Below are 19,204 nucleotides of genomic sequence, written 5' to 3'. Positions count from 1 at the left end.
AAAAAGCTTTCAGTTTTCCCCATTGATTATGATGTTAACTGTGGGCTTTTCATATATGCTCTTTATTGTGTTGTGGTAACGCCCTTCTGTCCCTAGTTTCTTGAGAGTTTTTATCATGATTGGATGTTGAATCTTGTAAAACTCTTTCCCTATATCTATTAAGATGATCATGTGGTTTTTTTTTTTTTTTTTTAATTTTTTTTTTTTTAATGTTTTTTTTTTTATTTATTTTTGGGACAGAGAGAGACAGAGCATGAACGGGGGAGGGGCAGAGAGAGAGGGAGACACAGAATCGGAAACAGGCTCCAGGCTCCGAGCCATCAGCCCAGAGCCTGACGCGGGGCTCGAACTCACGGACCGCGAGATCGTGACCTGGCTGAAGTCGGACGCTTAACCGACTGCGCCACCCAGGTGCCCCGATCATGTGGTTTTTAATCTTCCATTCTATTAATATTGTGTATCATATTGATTAATTTGCATATGTTGAACCATCCTTGCATCTCAGGGATAAATCCCACTTGGTCATGGTGTGTGATCCTTTTAATGTGCTATTGAACTTGGTTTGCTAGTGTTTTAATGAGGATTTCTGCATCTATGTTCAGGAATATTGACCCATAGTTTTTTTTCTTGTGGTATCTTTCTCTGGTTTTAGTATCAGGGTGATCCTGGCCTAATAAAATGAGTTTGGAAGTGTTCCATCTTCTTCTATTTTTTTGGAAGAGTTTGAAGAGTATTGCTATTAATTATTTTTTGAATGTTTGATGTAATTCACCTATGAAGTCATCTGATTTGGGGCTTTTGTTTGTTGGGAGGGTTTTGTTTACTAATTTAATCTTCTTATTTGTTACTGGTCTATTCAGGATTCCAATTTTTTCCTGATTTCTGGTTTGGTAAGTTGTATGCTTGTAGGAATTTATCCACTCATCTAGATTATCCAAGTTGTTGGAGTATAATTGTTCATAACAGTACTTTATGGTCCTTTTAATTTCTGAGGCATCTATTGTAATGTCTCCTCTTTTATTTCTGTTCTTACTTCTCTGAGTCTTCTCTTTTTCTTAGTCTAGCTAAGGGTTTGTGAAATTTGTTTATTTTTCAAAAACCAACTCTTCTGTTGTTTTTTTTTCTATTTTTCTATTCTCTATTTGATTTTTTTCTTGTTCTAATTTTTATTATTTCCTTCCTTCTACTAACTTTGGCTCGGGGCTCTTTCCGGGTCTGCATTTGGGTCTGTAGATCGCAGGCCTTTAACCAGATATGGAGGACTGCTCCTGGATGATGGCAGAGTGGGGTGGAGCCAGATTCACTGATGATTGGGGCTACTTCTGGTCTTTGATTGGGACTAGTCAGCAAGCCTGACATTGAGGCATGTGCCTGCCTTCTCAAAACAGCCCTTCTCAGTCTTGGCTCCACTAGGGTTTCACAATCTCCTACCTACATTCCAAAGCTTCCGCAAAGACACTTCTGTCTGTAAATAGCTGCCAAGTCATTATTTCTCTGGGGCACAGGAACTGGGAACCTCCTCTTCTGTCATTTTGCTGATGTCCTGAACTATTCTTTTCTGAGGATTCTTCTATTAAGTGAATTTTGAGAACGGAAGTTTTGCTTTTCTTTCCTCACTTGAAAATTCTTTCCCATCCACTGTCCTCATTTTCTGCTTTGGTCAACATCTCAGTGTGGGGTATTTATTTTATCTTTAGGATTTCCTCACTGCATCAGACAGGCCGTTTTTATTAAGCAAAGCTCCTATGCACTCTTGCCAAATAAAATTGGACCTCAGATATTCCTCCCTCACAATACAAAGATTTTAGAAAACTTGAGCACCAATCGTCAATCATGCCCTCCTGGTTTATGTTATATCGTCTAGTATTTAAGTGCTAAAGCTTGATTTTCACCATCCTTCCCCCATTATTACTATTTTTTATAGCTTATGTTAAATTTTGTCGTATATTTACCGTTTTCTTTGCTCATCATTTCTTTTTATCTTTCAGATTTTCTTTCTGGATCATTTTCCCCTTTCTTGAAACACACCCTTTAATCAGAAACTGGTAGAGAACGATGCTCAGTATTATGCTTGCTTGAAAGTGTCTATTTCATCCTCCTTCTGTCATGTGAGGAAACCCTGCGAAGTGGGCGGTCTGCAACCTAGAAGAGGACCCTTACCAGCTCTCAATCATGCTGGCACCCTGTTCTTGGACTTCCAGTCTCCAGAAGTATGAGAAATTTATTTCTCTTCTGTTGTTTATATAAGTTACCCCACCTATGGTAGTTTGTTATATTAGCCTGAATGGGCTAAGTCAACACTTGATCCATTTGTCAAAAAAATGAATGATGAAAATTCAGGATGGATGAAGAGGGACTTTCATATTTTATCATTTGTTCCTTCTAAGAACTCTCATTCTGGCACAGGGGGAGACAAATATTGATCTGATTTGCAATGAAACCTCTTGCTTGATGATGGCACTACTTTGGTGTTTCAGTGCCTTTCCACTGCAACCTGCCCTTAGGCTAACATACAGCTCCCTCCTTGTCGACTAACCAGAGGCAGAGGTAAGCAAGAAAAGTGTGTGATATCAGCAGCACTGACTTCCATGCCAAAGTCCTCATTAACCTTTAAACCTCTGGTGACCTCTAGGTGGTGTCCCAATGGAACAATTGAGTCATTCACTGAATCACACTGATAATGGTCACAACATCTACTTGATAGCTCATCAGTGCTCAAACATTACAGAATTTCCTCTTTATTTCTTTATGGTTATACATGTCAACAGAAGTTCAAGGCAAGGGGTAGCCCAGGGAAATTTCCTGGGAGTTCTAGTCTCTTCTCCTCCTGTATGTGGTCAGCCCTCCTCTCAACATCATGGCATAATAGTTGTATTAGCAGATCTCTTCTATGGTACAAGTTCAAACCAGTAAAATCGAGCTGTGAGCTGAAGCTTGCGGTCTAAAAGATGTTTATGTTTATCAAACACCTTTATGGTTGGTAGGCTTATTGACATAGTCTCATGAAAGCCTCATTTCAGTGGCTTGTCTAATCACTAGTGTCATTATCCAGGTAGGAAGTGGCGCAGTTAGAGTTCCTATTCAGATCCTCCAACTTCAGTACTAACCATTTTTCCACTTCAACACAGGCCTGGGGGCTTTTTTTCCCTGATTTTTGGTGATGTTACAGCTACTGGGGGAGACAGTCATAGATCTTGACTTCATAGATAGCATAGGGTAGACACAGCCATTGACACGGGTCACCTTCCTTTCCCTTTCATGTCACTATGAATGTCACATTTCAAATGCTGCTGCTCTGATTTCTTCATCTGACCTTCAGTTTTCTGATGGATAGTTTGCTATTCTGTATTAATTTTAGTGGGTTCAAGTCCATCAGGTTGACAAGTCCATTTTGACCCTAAGAAAGGATTCTGGAAACCTGGGGATTTTACAGGCAGCTGGTACAGACCTATTGTGTGATTCTAGAGAAGTTTCTTAATTCAAATATTTGGAGTCACTTTTCTTATTTACATGAAAAAGGTAGCCTAGATCAATGATTTTTTAATGCCCCATTTTTAATCACAAGAATCCTTTTTCTGGGCACCAAATGAAATCTGACATGAGCCTTAGTATATCCCACAAACAGAATTAGTTTACTCTGGTTGAAGCAGGGATGGAGCCCAGCGCATTGCCTTGTTAACTTTCCTGTTTCAGCTATTGTGGCTCTTGAGACACTGATCCAAGTAGATGATTGCTAAATTACTATTATTAGTTGCTACAGGGCTTTTTAAACTGTTTACCAAATGCCTAATGCTGGGGGATTCTGAACTATTTCACATTTGCTGGACTTACACTGTAGCTGGATGCCTGGGTTTGAATCCCTATCCTATTTCCTTATTATCCAAGCTGTCTTTGGCAAATCAATTAATCTTTATGCCTCTGTTTCTGTGTCTTTAAAATAAGGATAATAATAGTAACTACCTTAGGGGCACCTGAACGTCTAACTTCAGCTCAGGTCATGGTCTCGCCGTTCCCAAGTTTGAGCCCTGTGTCGGGCTCTGTACTGATAGCTCAAAGCCTGAAGCCTGTTTCAGATTCTGTGTCTCCCTCTCTGTCTACCCCTCCCTGCACTCGGTCTCTCTCTGTCTCTTAAAAATAAATAAACATTAAAAAATTTTAAAAAATAATAGTACCCGCCTTGTAGGTTTATTGTGAAGACTAAAATAGTTCATGTATGGGAAGCATTTAGAATAGTGGCTGGTACTATAGAAATAGTAGCTATTACTCCTATCATCTTGATGATCTAGCAGGACTATGTAGGGAGTGGAAGCTTAATAGTGACCAGCTGGCTTCTGGAGAATACAGACCTGGAAGACCTTTTAGATGTCATGAGTTCCAGTGTCTCCTAAATTGATGTTTATAGAGGCTTTCCTGGGTCATTTGTTAAAATGCAGATCCTTGGACCTTACTGCTAGACTTACTCAGCCAGCATCTCCAAGGAAGCAATATGGAAATCTGGACTTATAACAAGTGTTCGATAAGATATTTATGAATAGGCACACTTGCCTATTACATGTATTGCAAAATACATGGTGTCCAATTGTTGTATTTCACAGATGGGAAAGCTGAGTGCATGGAAGGAGAGATGGCTCACTCAAGGCCAGAGTTAGTGGTGAAAATGGTACTAGAACCCAGTTCGTGGTCCCCAGCTCAGTGCTACTGTCACTCATCTCTTTGCTCTGTGATGGCTCTGCCATTTCTGTCCAGGTGTCTGAGATTCGCTCTACAGAAGGAACATTTCTCAGGACAACTTTACCAAAGCAGCATTTGGCTGTGAGCACAGTTTTACCTGCCGAAAGGGTATGTGAGTTTGCTTCTTTAGGCAGATTTGAGTGCCCATGTTTATTCTTGACTTTGTGCTTCCAGGATAATGATCTCTGGGACCCCACGTGTCTTGAATGATCTCAAAGTCTGGGAATAGTCCTCGCTGTCCAGTTTGTGGAGGAACGAGCAATACATTTCAAAGTGCAAGTCAGTGCCAAGTGGGTCCCGGAGTGGGCAGATAGATAACATGAAAATGCCGAAGTGCTGACACACTTAACCAGTGTGCACCATGTGAACCACTTTGGAGCCTGAGGACAGAAACCAAAAATATGCTTCTGTTCAGAGGCAGCCAGTTATTACTAGTGCCGTTATTGTTATTATCATCATCACTGCCACCATTCTTTTTCTCATAAACTTACAGGTGGGTGGTTGGGTGCTGTCTCTGGGAGCAGTCCTGCGGGGAGTAAAAGCTACGATGAATGTAGACAAGTAAGTGTGGGAGCATGCTAGCCCGGTAACTCTGCATCTCCAGCTCAGACCACACTCTCAGCAACCCTGCCCACCAGCTTTGTTATCACTGTGAAGTCAATTTTCCACACCCAGGACTTGTTCTAACAGTAAAGAACATAGAGAAATGCATAAAGTAAACTGATCCTGCAGGGGAATTCTTACCCTCTCCAGGGTAAGGGAGGAGAACAAAGGCTGGGGAAACCTGGACAAGGAAAGAGCAGCCCTTTATTCCTGGAGAGTAGGTGGAGACCTTGAAATTGAAGAGATGTAGAGATCGGAAGATAAGATGTAATTGGAGTCCAGGTCCTCAGGGGAAGTGCCAATTTAAACTCTGTGGGTGGGATTGGACCTTACTTTCAGGTAGAAGAGGAAATTCAATTGAGTGCCTTAAAAAAAAAAGAACAAAACTATTTATGTGTCCACTCTTACTCAGCCTTGTGTTGCTGCTGCAGATAACAAATCTCACTCTTCTCTGTAACATAGAAAATGCTGGAGCCTGATGGAAATTCGTGATTTTTTTTTTTTTTTGAAGGCCAAATTCTTGTCTCTAATCTGAATTTTATAGATACAGCCTGAGTTTGAGCTAAGGAGTGTAGGGGAGATTCCCAAGGTGTAAAATAGGGGAGATTTCATTTGTCCTCCTAGCTAGTCCCGTTCTCCAGCCAAAAACTCATTTTAAGCTTCTTAACAGTTTACTTTATTTCTTCAATTGAGTAAATATTTGGCATGGCCTAAGTTAGAGAAGAGAAATGAAACATAGGACGTACAATTGCATGGTTTTTCCTAAACAGTCCTGGACTAAGCAACATTTCCCCACATCTACAGTGCAATTAATACTAATGTTCATGTTGATGACCATAAGGCACTAAAAGTTTCCAGAATATTTTCTTGTTCCTTCAGCAGTTTCAGATTATGCTCATTCAAGCTTTATTGTGGATTAATAAATATTTAGAAATAAGTTGAAAATCAGAGATTCCACGGTAGTCACCTCATTTTTCAGAAAAAGAAATGGAAAGGTAGAATAATTGACTTGCCTAAAGTCACTCAGACTGGTGAGGAGCAGAACTAAGATTACAATTTAGGTCTTTTGATTCATTTATGTCTTCTAATCTTTTAAAATTCATTCAGTTCATAGTATGGTGTTTCCTCTCTGGCAGGTTAAATTTGTGTTCTAGAATGTGCTCAGTACTAAACTGTTTAATATGCTTGTGTGTGAGAAGAGAGAGACAGCAAAAATTATAAGATATGGGACTTGTCCAAGTGCTTATAACCCAGTCGAGGATATGAGACCTATACAGGTCTACCTGCAGTAACGACTTGTAAAATTCCATGGTGTTTCCCAAACTTTTATGTGCATGAGTATCACTGGGAATTTTGTTAAAATGCAGATTCTGATTCAGTAGGTCTGGTATAAGACCTGAAAGTCTGTATTTCTTAAATTTTTATTTTTTTAGTGTTTTTATTTATTTTTGAGACAGAGAGAGACAGAGCGTGAGCAGGGGAGGGGCAGAGAGAGGGGGAGACACAGAATCCAAAGCAGGCTCCAGGCTCTGGGCTGTCAGCACAGAGCCGGATGCAGGGCTCGAACTCACAGTCGGCGAGATTGTGACCTGAGCCGAAGTCGGACACTTAACCGCCTGAGCCACCCAGGCGCCCCTGAAAGTCTGTATTTCTAACAAAGTTTCAGGTGAAGCATTTGCTGTCAGAAGAGACATACTTTGAATAATGAAGCAAGGCAGCAGATAATTAAGGGGCAAATTATGTAGTGTAATTATAAGATATGAAGGAATTGAGAGTAATGAAGGGTAATCAGGGAAAGTTTCATGGAACACATGGAATTTGAACTCATCTTGAATAATGGTCTGACTGAGTTGGTGAAGGTGTTGGGTGAAGGGATAAGGTGAGTAAAGCATAAAGGTACCAGGCAGGAAGGCGCAAACTGTGCCTGGAAGATGGGAGCAAACTTGCCCATTGGGATCAAATGGTGTAAGATGCTATGGCAGGCAGCCTCTGGGATGCCCCCATCTGACTCTTCCTGGGATTTGTGCCCTTGTGTATGCCCTGGGGCTAGTGACTCCTTTCTGAGGAACAGAACTTAGCAAAAGCAATAGGATGCCATTTCCAAGATTAGGTGATTAAGGAGACTGACTTTTGTCCTGCTCCCTCTGATGCATCATCACTTTGTCTAAAGGAGTGATGGACTGTCCAATAGAGAGGCCTGTGTAGCAAGGAGCTGGTGGGGTGTTTCCAGTCAACAGCCACCGAGGATCCAAGGCACGACAAGAGCCATGTGAGTGAGGGAAGTCACTCCTGAGTCAGACCTTGAGATGACTGCAGCCTTGGCAGACAATTAGAGGCTGAGCCAGAGGACCCAGCTAAGCCATTCCCAGATTCCTGATCCACAGAAACTATACAATAATTAACGTTTGTTGTTTTAAGTTGCTACATTTGGGAGTAGTTTGTTACAGAGCCATATAACTAATACAGTTGGAAATAATTTGGAAGGAGAATGAGGTCATGTGACATGTGATTTTGGAGCAGGGAAGGGCTTGAAAGACTGGCATAATTTGGACATGATCTTAAAGCTGTGGTTAAGTTCTAAGTCCTCTCTCTCTCTCTCTCTCTCTCTCTCTCTCTCTCTCTCTCACACACACACACACACACACACACACACACAGCTTTATGGAGATATAATTCATATATCAAATAATTCACACACTCATTTTTTTTTTTTAGTATATTCGCAGAGTTGTGAAACTCACTATAATCCATTTTTGGATATTGTCATCATCCCTCAAACAAACCCAGTACCTATCAGCCATCATACCCCATTTACCCCCAAAGCTCCCAGCCCAAAGTAACCATTAACCTATTTTCTGCCTCTATGGATTTTTCTATTCTGGAAATTTCAGATGAATAGAATAATATATGACCTTTTTTCTGCATGTGGCTTCTTGTACTTAGCATAATATTTCTAAGGTTTATCTGTGTTGTAGCTTATATCCGTATATTGTGACTTTTTAGGCCAAACAATATCACATCCTATGTATTTATCCCATTTTGCGTATTCCTTGATCAGTTCATGGATGTTTGGGTTATTTCTTTCTTTCTTTCTTTCTTTTTTTTTAATTTACATCCAAATTAGTTAGCATATAGTGCAACAATGATTTCAGGAGTGGATTCCTTAGTGCCCCTTACCCATTTAGCCCATCCCCCACTCCTACAACCCCTCCAGTAACCCTCAGTTTTTTCTCCATATTTATGAGACTCTTCTGTTTTGTCCTCCTCCCTGTTTTTATATTCTTTTTGTTTCCCTTCCCTTATGTTCATCTGTTTTGTCTCTTAAAGTCCTCATGAGTGAAGTCATATGATGTTCGTCTTTCTCTGACTAATTTCACTTAGCATAATACCCTCCAGTTCCATCCACGTAGTTGCAAATGGCAAGATTTCACTCTTTTTGATTGCCGAGTAATCCTCCATTGTATATATATACCACATCTTCTTTATCCATTCATCCATCGATGGACATTTGGGCTCTTGCCATACTTTGGCTGTCGTTGATAGTGCTGCTATAAACATGGAGGTGCATGTGTCCCTTCAAAACAGCACACCTGTATCCCTTGGATAAATGCTTAGTAGTGCAATTGCTGGGTCTTAGGGTAGTTCTATTTTTAGTTTTTTGAGGAACCTCTATACTGTTTTCCAGAGTGGCTGCACCAGCTTGCATTCCCATGTTTGGGTTATTTCTACCTTTTGGCTGTTAGAATTAATGTTGTTATGAACTTTCTTCTGTGAGATTTTGTGTGGCTTGTGTTTTCATCTCTCTAGGGTATATGATGATTAGTAGAATTCCTGGGTCATATCATAACTCTATGTATAACATTTTGAGAGACTGTCAACTGTTTTCCAAAGCAACTGCACCATTTTACATTTTTACTAGTAAGTATGAGGGTCCAATTTTTCCTCTTGTTGTCTGTCTTTTTAATTATACCTTATCGTTGTGGGTGTGAGGTGGTATGTCTTTGTGATTTTGATATCTCTGACTAACAATGTCTGGCATCTTTTCAAGTGCATGTTTTCCATTTGTATGTCCTCCTTGGAAAAATATCTATTTAAATCCTTTGTCCATTTGTAAATTGGACTATTTGTCTTTTTATTAGTAGTAGGTTTTTTATATACTCTAGATACAAGTCTTTTGTCAGATCTGAGTTGCAAAAATATGCTCCCATTCTGTGGACTGTCTTTTGAAGATGTCCTTCAGAGTACAACTTGGTTTTAATTTAGATGAAGTCTGATTTATCTATTTTTACTTCAGTCACTTATGCTTTGGAGTTGTATCTAAGAAAACTTTGTCTTGCCCATGGTCACTAAGATTTAATCCTATGTTTTCTTCTAGGACCTCTGTAGTTTTAGTTCTTATGTTTAGGTTTACTATCCATTTAGAGCTAATTTTTGTGTCTTTCTGTCCCTCCCCCACTTACACTCTGTCTCTCTCTCAAAAATAAATAATAAAACCATTAACAACAACAAAAAATTTTTTTAAATCTTTAGGAGAATTCACTAGTGAAACCAGCTGTGTCTGGGATTTTCTTTGTGGGAAGTTTTAGAATTATTAATGCTATTTCTTTACTTTCTAGAGCTCTATCGAGAATTTCTGTTTTTTATTTTGGGTTGGTTTTCATAGTTTGTGTCTTTTTTCAAAAATATTTTTAATGTCTATTTATTTTTGAGAGAGAGAGAGCAGAAGCAGAGGATGGGCAGAGAGAGAGGGAGACACAGAACCCGAAGCAGCTCCAGGCTCTAAGCTGTCAGCATAGAGCCTGATTTGGGGCTGGAACCCACAGACTGTGAGATCATGACTTGAGCCAAAGTCAGGCGCTTAACAGTCTGAGCTACCCAAGCGCCCCAGTGTAGTTTGTGTCTTTCCAAGAGTTTCTCCATTTAATCTAAGCTATCTAATTTGTTGGCATGGGTTTACAATATTCTTTTATAATCCCTTTGAATTTTGTGAGGTCAGTATTGATGTCTCCTTTCTCATTTCTGATTTTAGTAATTTGAATCCTCTCTCATTTTTTCTTGGTTAATATAGCTAAAAGTTTGTCAATATTGTTTATCTTCTCAAACGACCAACTTTGGTTTTATTAATTTTTCCTTTTTTTATTCCCTATTTCAATAGTTTCCAGTCTAACACTTATCATTTCATTTCCTTTTGCATGCTTTGGCTTAACTTAATTTCCTTTTTCAGTATCTTAAGGTGAAGGTTAAGTTACTACTTTGAGATTTTTTTTTCAAATATAGGCATTTTCAACTATTTTCCTCTAAGCATTGCTTCATTTGCATATCGTAAGTTTAATGTATTGTGCTTTTATTTTCATTCATCTCAAGGATTTTTAAATTTCTCTCGTTATTTCTTCTTTGACCCACTGGCTGTTTAGGAAGGCGTTATTTAATTTGTACATATTTGCAAATCTTCTAAATATCTTTCTGTTATTGATTTCTAATTTCATTCCATTATGGTTAGCAGACACACTTGTATGATTTCAATCTTTTTAAATTTATTGAGGCTTGTTTTCTCATCTAGCATATGTGGTGGATCTTGGAGAAATTTTCATGTGTGCTTGGGAAGAATGTGTATCTACAGCTGTTGGTTAGAGCATTTTATAGATGTGTGTTAAATCTACTTTTGTAGTGTTGTTCAATTCTCTGTTTTCTTTTTGATCTTCTCTCTAGTTGTTCTATTCTTTTAGAAAGAAATAACAATTACTGTTGTTGAATCATTTGTTCCCCCCTTCAATTCTGTCACTTTTTGCTTTATGTATTTTGGGGGTTTAGTTGTTAAATGTGTATGTTTATAATTGTTATATTTCTGGTGGGTTGGCCATTTTATCATTATGAAATATCTATCTCTGTGTCTAGTAACTTTTGCGTTGCTGTTTTGCCTGATATTAGTATATCTACTCAAGCTTTCTTGTGGTTGTTGTTTGCATCACATTTTTTCCTATCCTTTTACTTTCAATTTTTTATATATTTGAATATGCAGAGCAAATAGGTGGATCTTGTATTTTATCCAGTCTGACAATCTCTGACTTCCATTGAATTGTTTAACTCATTTACATTTTATACTATTATTGGTATAGTTGGATTTATATTTGCTATTTTACTTTTTGTTTTTTATATATTTCCTCTATTTTATGTTTCTCCTTTGCTGCTTTCTTTTACATTAAATTAATAGTTTCTAGTGTAAAATTTTAATTCCTTTAATGAATTTTTTTCACTATTTTTAAGTTATTTTCTGATAAAATAGAGAAGTTCCTTGTGTGTGGGAAAATAGAATTATTGGGTGAGATTGCCAGTATATGTATATTTAAGTTTATTTATTTTGATATCTACCTATCTATCTGTCTATATATAGAGAGAGCGAGTAGGGATGGGCAGAGAGAGAAGGAGAGAAGGAATTCCCAGCAGGCTCCATGCGATTAGCATAGAGCCTGACGTGGGGCTCGATCTCACAAACCATGAGATCATGACCTAAGGCGAAATCAAGAGTTGGATGCTTAACTGACTTAGCCACTCAGGCACCCCAGTTTACCAATATTTATTAAACATCAAGTGCAGGAAACCATATGTGTATATGTGGAGGGAGACAGAGAGACAGAGAGGAGGCAGATGTATTTTTCATATTTTTGAATCTTGTAGAAATATTGAGGGGAGAATTGTGCAAGGTTGAGGGAAGAGGTGTTGGAAGACCATGAAGATACTTCTAGCAATAATTTCTAATTTTATATCATAGCAAGTAGAAAGTCTTCTAGTAAGCTGCCATCTATCCAAGAGGGTAGCTTACAGATACCAGGTAATAATCGGGTTGGTAATTAAACAAAAAAAATTTTTGTGTGCCTTGAACTTTCAAACTTTCCTTTTCACCTTGAGTAAGATTGATTTTGTCACAAGGTCACTCTCATTTGAATACAGAAGTGTTTCCATAATTGGATCTGATATTGATCTACCAGTAGCTGCTTAATTTAAACAAGGTGTTTTCCCCATATGGAGACCATCTTATCATGATTACTTCCCACATTTTTCCTCAGGGAAAGATTCTATATTTATGTTAATTGTTTCAAAGTGGTCACAAGGTAATTGCTGTTTATAGTTATTTGCCCTTCACTTTAAGTTTTTCAAAAACAAATCTTGGCACAGTCTCACAAATAAAACCCTGTTTATCAGATTTCTGCAGCTGCTAAGCTTTGGATCTGTGAATTCTACCATCAGACACATTCAGAGGGACTATTGAGGGTGGTTAAGAAGTTTTATGCTTGAAAGGAAGCTTATTGCTTAAAGTACCTCATAGTTGATGGTGTATCATTCATATGAATTTTAAAATTTGGCTTCTATAGCTATTTCCTCTTCTATATACTCTGTTCTGCCCTCCCTACCCCAAGCCAACTATTTTAAATTCAGATTTTATCTTTGATGAAATTCTCTATTAAGTTTAAGACTATTTTGTTTTTATAGAAGCAAGTAACTTAAAGAAAATTAAGCTATTTTGATTTTGAAACCCCAGACTTCAATAATGGCAGTGAAAAGCCTTTGAAAGTATTACTCGTTGCTGCTTAAATCATCTCTGGGAAGTGAGTCAATGTTTATTATTTTCTGTTGGATGTCATTAGGTAGGGACAATCATAAAGAGTCAAAGTAGGGGCGCCTGGGTGGCGCAGTCGGTTAAGCGTCCGACTTCAGCCAGGTCACGATCTCGCGGTCCGTGAGTTCGAGCCCCGCGTCAGGCTCTGGGCTGATGGCTGGGAGCCTGGAGCCTGTTTCCGATTCTGTGTCTCCCTCTCTCTCTGCCCCTCCCCCGTTCATGCTCTGTCTCTCTCTGTCCCAAAAATAAATAAAAAACGTTGAAAAAAAAAAAAGAAAAAATAGAAACTATTCACCGGTCATTCTGGATGACAGGAGATTCAGACATTGGTTTAAAAGTTTCCAGTGTATTCTTACTGGACTCTATAATTAAAGGGATCTCTGGGCTTTTCTGTGATGATTGGTTAGTTGACTTAAAAAATGAATTTCAGGGGTGCCTGGGTGGCGCAGTCGGTTAAGCGTCCGACTTCAGCCAGGTCACGATCTCACGGTCCGTGAGTTTGAGCCCCGCGTCAGGCTCTGGGCTGATGGCTGGGAGCCTGGAGCCTGTTTCCGATTCTGTGTCTCCCTCTCTCTCTGCCCCTCCCCCGTTCATGCTCTGTCTCTCTCTGTCCCAAAAATAAATAAAAAAAAAAAAAAAAAAAAAAAAAAGAGTCAAAGTAAGGTTAAGTCACTTATATAAGACCCTAGTGAAGAAGCCAGAGTTAAAATCCAGGTCTTTGTATACTGAGACTTACTCTTTCTTAAGATCATTTTTTCTAAAACAGCATTCTATTCATCAATATAATATCAGCATTTGACCTGATATTTGCTTCCATGACCCTCTTGACTGAAACAAGAGATAAAAAGGTTGACATTACTTGTAAGGTGGATTGATAATTGATCACATGAATAGGAGGTGGAGTGGTAGATGTAATTATTCCCTCTAGGATGAGGTTAGAACCCCACATTATGCTTCTGGCTTTTTACTCCTGGGGAGTGCTCACATCCTTTCGCATCTTTTATGCATGATTCTCCATATGTGAGATGGAGCTCATTATAAGTACATGGCTGTGAGGGGACATTGTTAGGAATGCTTTATTATCACATCATCTAGACATAGAGTTGAAGGATAGGGAAGGGAAGGAAGTCACAATATATACTCATCAACCTCACCATGGACCTGACCTGTCCAGTCTTTGCTGTGCCCTCACAAATGACCACACAAATTCTGTTTTATATCCTTATCCTTTAAAAAAATTCCTTGGGGGCGCCTGGGTGGCGCAGTCGGTTAAGCGTCCGACTTCAGCCAGGTCACGATCTCGCGGTCCGTGAGTTCGAGCCCCGCGTCAGGCTCTGGGCTGATGGCTCGGAGACTGGAGCCTGTTTCCGATTCTGTGTCTCCCTCTCTCTCTGCCCCTCCCCCGTTCATGCTCTGTCTCTCTCTGTCCCAAAAATAAATTAAAAACGTTGAAAAAAAAAAAAAAATTTAAAAAAAAAAAATAAAAAAAAATAAAAAAATAAAAAAATTCCTTGGTTCTAAGATGCTATAAATTTTAAGATGTGCCATCAATTTAATAGTATCATCAGGGAAAAGTTTCTATATCAAATGCATGTGCCTATGGAAAGAGGCATCCCAGTTTCAGGAACATTAATATGGGAAGAATACATCTTCAAATCAAGGAAATGAAGTACTTGTTCAAAACTTCACCATTTACTTTTTTTTTTTTTTTAATTTATTTTTGAAAGAGTATGAGCAGGAAGAGGGGCAGAGAGAGAGGGAGATACAGAATCTAAAGCAGACTGTCGGCTAGAGCCCGATGCGGGGACTCAAACTTGTGAACCATGAGTTCGTGACCTGAGCTGAAGTCGGACGCTCAACTGACTGAGCCACCTAGGTGCCCCACCATTTACTCTTTTGAATGGAATCTGCTTCCTCAAGCCCACTAAGAAAAGAATATAAAGAGTTCTGTTTCCTTAGTCCCTAGTAACTAGCAGGTCCATTGGTTGTGCTGGTGGTCCCCAACTCAAGATGTGGTATTTTCTGGGTATCCATAGTATGTACCATATTGTGATTATGTATTTCCTTGCATTAGTAAATATACTTCAACCTAGAAAATTCTAAGCTCTGTAAAGATAAACAAAAGACAAAGACAAAAACCCTAAATGCTTGGCTAAAACTTACTTAAAAGTTAAAAGTTAATGAAATACTTACTAAAACTTAAAAGTTAATGAAATACCCATTTACTAGGTAAATAGTAAGAAGAGCTCATCTGCTTTATATGTTTCGATTAGATGTCCTTTCAATGGGAGATAAATTAGTCCTTCCAGTTATAAATCTTTAAAGAACTATACTAATACCCAGAGGTGATGCAAAAATCTATGTCATAGAAGGTTAACATAGGCTATAAACCTGTGGTGTCTCTGACCTCTCACTGTCTTTGAGTAGTTTCTTAAATGACAGCTGATTTTATTATGTTCCAATGGTGTCACATTGCTCAACCTCAGTTGCTTGCTTCTGAGGAAGCAATGCTTCTGAGGTTGAGATGTTTGGTTTTGTTGCAGCAACTGAGAACAAAACCCAAGCCGTGTTTTTGGTTAGGACAGTAGGATGTGGGGAAAGTTACTCTGTACAGCTAAACATCGAACACATTGGGTTAAGAAAATATTTTGGTCCTACAGTGTGGGGTTGTTTTAAAATGCTGTCTTGTTGTCTGGTCTTCCAAAGCCCTTCTGCTATAGTTCTCATCTGATGTTAGGGTATACATAGAGCTTTTTACAGTTAGACACATTATATTTCCCTCCAGAGGTTCTGGCACATGGCTTTAGAGCGATGTTTTAGACACTAACACAAGCATAGATTATATACAAAAAAAACTCCCAAGTAATTTTAATACCTCTTTCTGTCTTGCTTTATTCTTGATTGAAAACTAGTGGTCCATTTTATTTGTTTATTTTTTAAAAATCCAGTATAATTAACATACCATGTTATATTAGTTTCAGGTGTACAATATAGTGATCCAACAGTTCTCATCATGATAAGTTTGCTCTTCATCCCCTTTACCTATTTCACCCATCCCTCCAACTCCCCTTTGGTAACCATCAGTTTGTTCTTCATATTTAAGAGTCTGTTTTGTTTGTTTGTGTCTTTTTTTTTCTTTGTTTGCTTTGTTTCTTAAATTACACGTGTGAGTAAAATCACACGGGTATGTCGTTCTCTAACAGTCCACTTTAAAATGGAATTTCTATAGAGAGATTTTCTTGGTATTAGACAAAGGAGTACTTTATGACACCTTACACACTGAGAATTAAAGCCCCTTTCAAGTCTTATTTATTAGGTTCCATCTTATAGTTCTGAGAGTTGCTCCCATTATAGTCCTCTGTTATCTCTTGACCATGTAGGTCGACACTCTCATTTGCTGGAATGGAGCCTGTTTCTTCTGGTCAGTTTCTTCTTCATCTTCAACTGGTGCTCTAGCTCCAGCCTTGGATATGCTAATTCCATTTCCTTGTCTGGGTTATGTTTTAAGATTTCTAAATCATTTTTTATTTTTTAAAGGCCAGCTCTCCTCTGACCTCCTCCCTGAGACTTTTACTCAACTTCATTTGCTCATGCAGTGTCTCTCTGCTCTGAATGCTCCAACGTTTGCTGTTTTCATTTCCACATTTGACATGTAATCATTCATTTACTGGCTTGTGTTATTTTCTAATTGTTTCCTATGTTTGCTCTGCATTTTCAATGATCTTTCAAACTACTAGAGAGCATAAAAATATTTCATATTGCTTTTATAAACGATGGCACTTAACACACCATTCAACACATGATAATATCCCAGTAATGGTTAGTTAAATTGAGTTGAGCTTTTCCTTTAGATTTCGGTTTTACAATAATGTTCTCACTGAAATTTCCAACCACTAGTATGGAAAAGCATGAGCCTAAAAAGTGTTTGACTATCAATAAGCCAGCATCATTATAGTGCTCTGTCTCATTGAATAATGGTAAGTGCCTGAGTATGCATGGAATTAGACTGAGCATAAATTACTCAAAAGATAGATTATCTGCCCTCTAGAAAATTACATTTACATCAACATTGCACCAAGTGCTCATAATCTCCTCTTAGAAGGGCCAAGATTTGTAATAGTATTTTGTTTTCCTTTGTAACTGTCGTAAAAAGCCATAAATAATTTTACTGTGCAAGTATAGTAAACATATTCAGGCAGTCATTGGTAATATACTGTTTATGCATATATTTTAGAAAATGTTTGTTGAAAAACCCTTAGTTGAAACCATTGGTTTATGAAAGGAAACATAAAATGAAAAAAATAGAGATGAAAGAATGTCTTGGAACAAAAATTAAGTCTGGTTTGTGAAATATTCAGAAATGTATCACTACTAGATCATATTTATTGATTGGAAACCTGTGTTTTTCTTTCTTCTGTTGCAAGAATGACACGTATTAGTGTTAAACTTATAACATTTCTTTATTCCAGTATCAATTGCTTGGCTATGACTAATATTCCTTACTGCATTTACTGTGTTGTAACTCAAATATTCAATCCGTATTTAGATGTTTGAGGACACAAGAGAACTTGATGAGAATATGGTTGATTGATTCTTTTTCATATCAATCACTTGGAAAATAAAAGTCTAAAGGACAACTTGATCATCTTCTAGCTCTACCCCTGCTTCTGGGCACAATCATGCAAAGATTGGTTTGGGCAGAAACAATTATTGCCTGCTTCAGTTGCTCATGAGATTTAAAGCTTTCCAATTTGCCTTCTCCAGATTTAGGGAAAGGAGACTGCTTACCTCAGTACTGTAATGTATCTTTTAAGAGTGAGAGTTAAAGGTTCAAGTGATGACGAGAAATCACTTACAGTGGTTTCTTAGATAAAAGCTGTCGGTATTAACAATTTCTCATTGTGCTTTGGGACATTTTTGTTTCTCCTAATTAGATTTCATGGTAGTCCCAACTATCTGTCTCCATCACTGAAGGTAGACAAACTCCTTAACAGTAACTATATCTTTTTCCCTTCACTCTGATTTTTTCCCTTACGTCTTAGAAATGGTTTTAAGCTTCTGTTTTGTTTTTGTTCGTCTCTCAGTGCTTTTATTCCCAATCCGTTTTCTTACTCAGTGTGTTCATCTCTCTGTAGCCTCTGGAGAACTAATCAAGGATTAATCAACCTTCCCCACTAGGTCAAGCTTAATCACTTAACTCTCCTTTTGTGTTCTGTACAAGGGGTATGAGATAACCTTGATGTAGGAAAGATTTAAGGCTTAACTTCTTAACCAGTTTTTGATTCAATGGCCCCTTTGAGAATGTAACAAATGCTAGATCTTGTCTCCACATTATAAAGCACACATGAAAATTTTGATGTATCATTTCGTGTGCTGGATAGTCTCCACATACTTCCCTACCCTGTCCATAGACCTCAGGTAAGAAGCCCTACATAGTCTGAGGCTGTGAAGGGCTTTATTTTGATTTCTTGTAGATTTGATTCTAAGATGGCCATATGGGCATTAGATGGGTGATTGGTTAAGGTAAGCAAATAGAAACTAATTCCATATAAATATATATATAAATTCCATATAATGGAATTATATGGCATTTATGCCTGTGATGGCATAACAGCAGTTTATAAGGAAGCCAGTGGATTAGTCACTCAAAACAGTTTTATGTCTCTGTGTTTTCAGTGTGGATTATTATATCAGTGGTAACAAAGACTCCAAAGACCACATGCCCATTCCACGGCAGTGTGCTATAGCTGGAACATCAGTTCCAGACATATGAAAACTTAAATCTCACTGGAATTAATGTGACAAATGAGAAGGAAAATGATATGATGTTCAGTTTATATTAAATATCTTGATAAAATGATTGACTGGTGGCCAAAAAGAACACTAGATCTTGAAATACAAGTATTTATTCATGTTATAAACTTAACTCACCATCTAATTTGGATTGTGAAAATTTTTCATCCAGAGAGCAGCCTTTGGAAAGTAGGCTCAGAAATTTCTTCAAAGTAAAGAGCTTTCTTTCTGAGGGAACATGACCTTGAAGAAAAAACACCAGGTTTTGGAGTTAGGAGCTACCGTGGACTTTGATCGCTATTACCAACTTGTTGAGGTTTGCCCAGGACTTCCCCAGTTTTAGCACCGGGAACTCCCTTCCTTTCCCCCAATCTCTTCCCCCAGTCTGTCCCAGTCCCAGGCAAACTGGGATGATTGGTCAGCAATTAGTTGTATGATCTTCAATCAGACACCGAATGTCCC

The 19,204-nt window shown here is 38.3% G+C and overlaps 1 long non-coding RNA gene across 1 annotated transcript in view; it reads left to right on the top strand.

The window, feature by feature from the left end:
• The window catches only part of LOC131505120 (uncharacterized), a 67,937-nt gene extending 54,935 nt beyond the window's left edge, over window positions 1–13,002 (top strand). The window contains exon 4 of the long non-coding RNA XR_009258279.1: window positions 1,989–13,002. This is a non-coding gene — a long non-coding RNA (uncharacterized LOC131505120). The remainder of the gene's footprint in view (window positions 1–1,988) is intronic.
• Window positions 13,003–19,204: the final 6,202 nt, after the last annotated feature.

Source organism: Neofelis nebulosa, chromosome 1, assembly GCF_028018385.1.
Source record: "Neofelis nebulosa isolate mNeoNeb1 chromosome 1, mNeoNeb1.pri, whole genome shotgun sequence".
Lineage (NCBI taxonomy): Eukaryota > Metazoa > Chordata > Mammalia > Carnivora > Felidae > Neofelis > Neofelis nebulosa.
The sequence above is the reverse complement of the archived record's forward strand: the minus strand, read 5'-3'. Positions and strand labels throughout refer to the sequence as shown.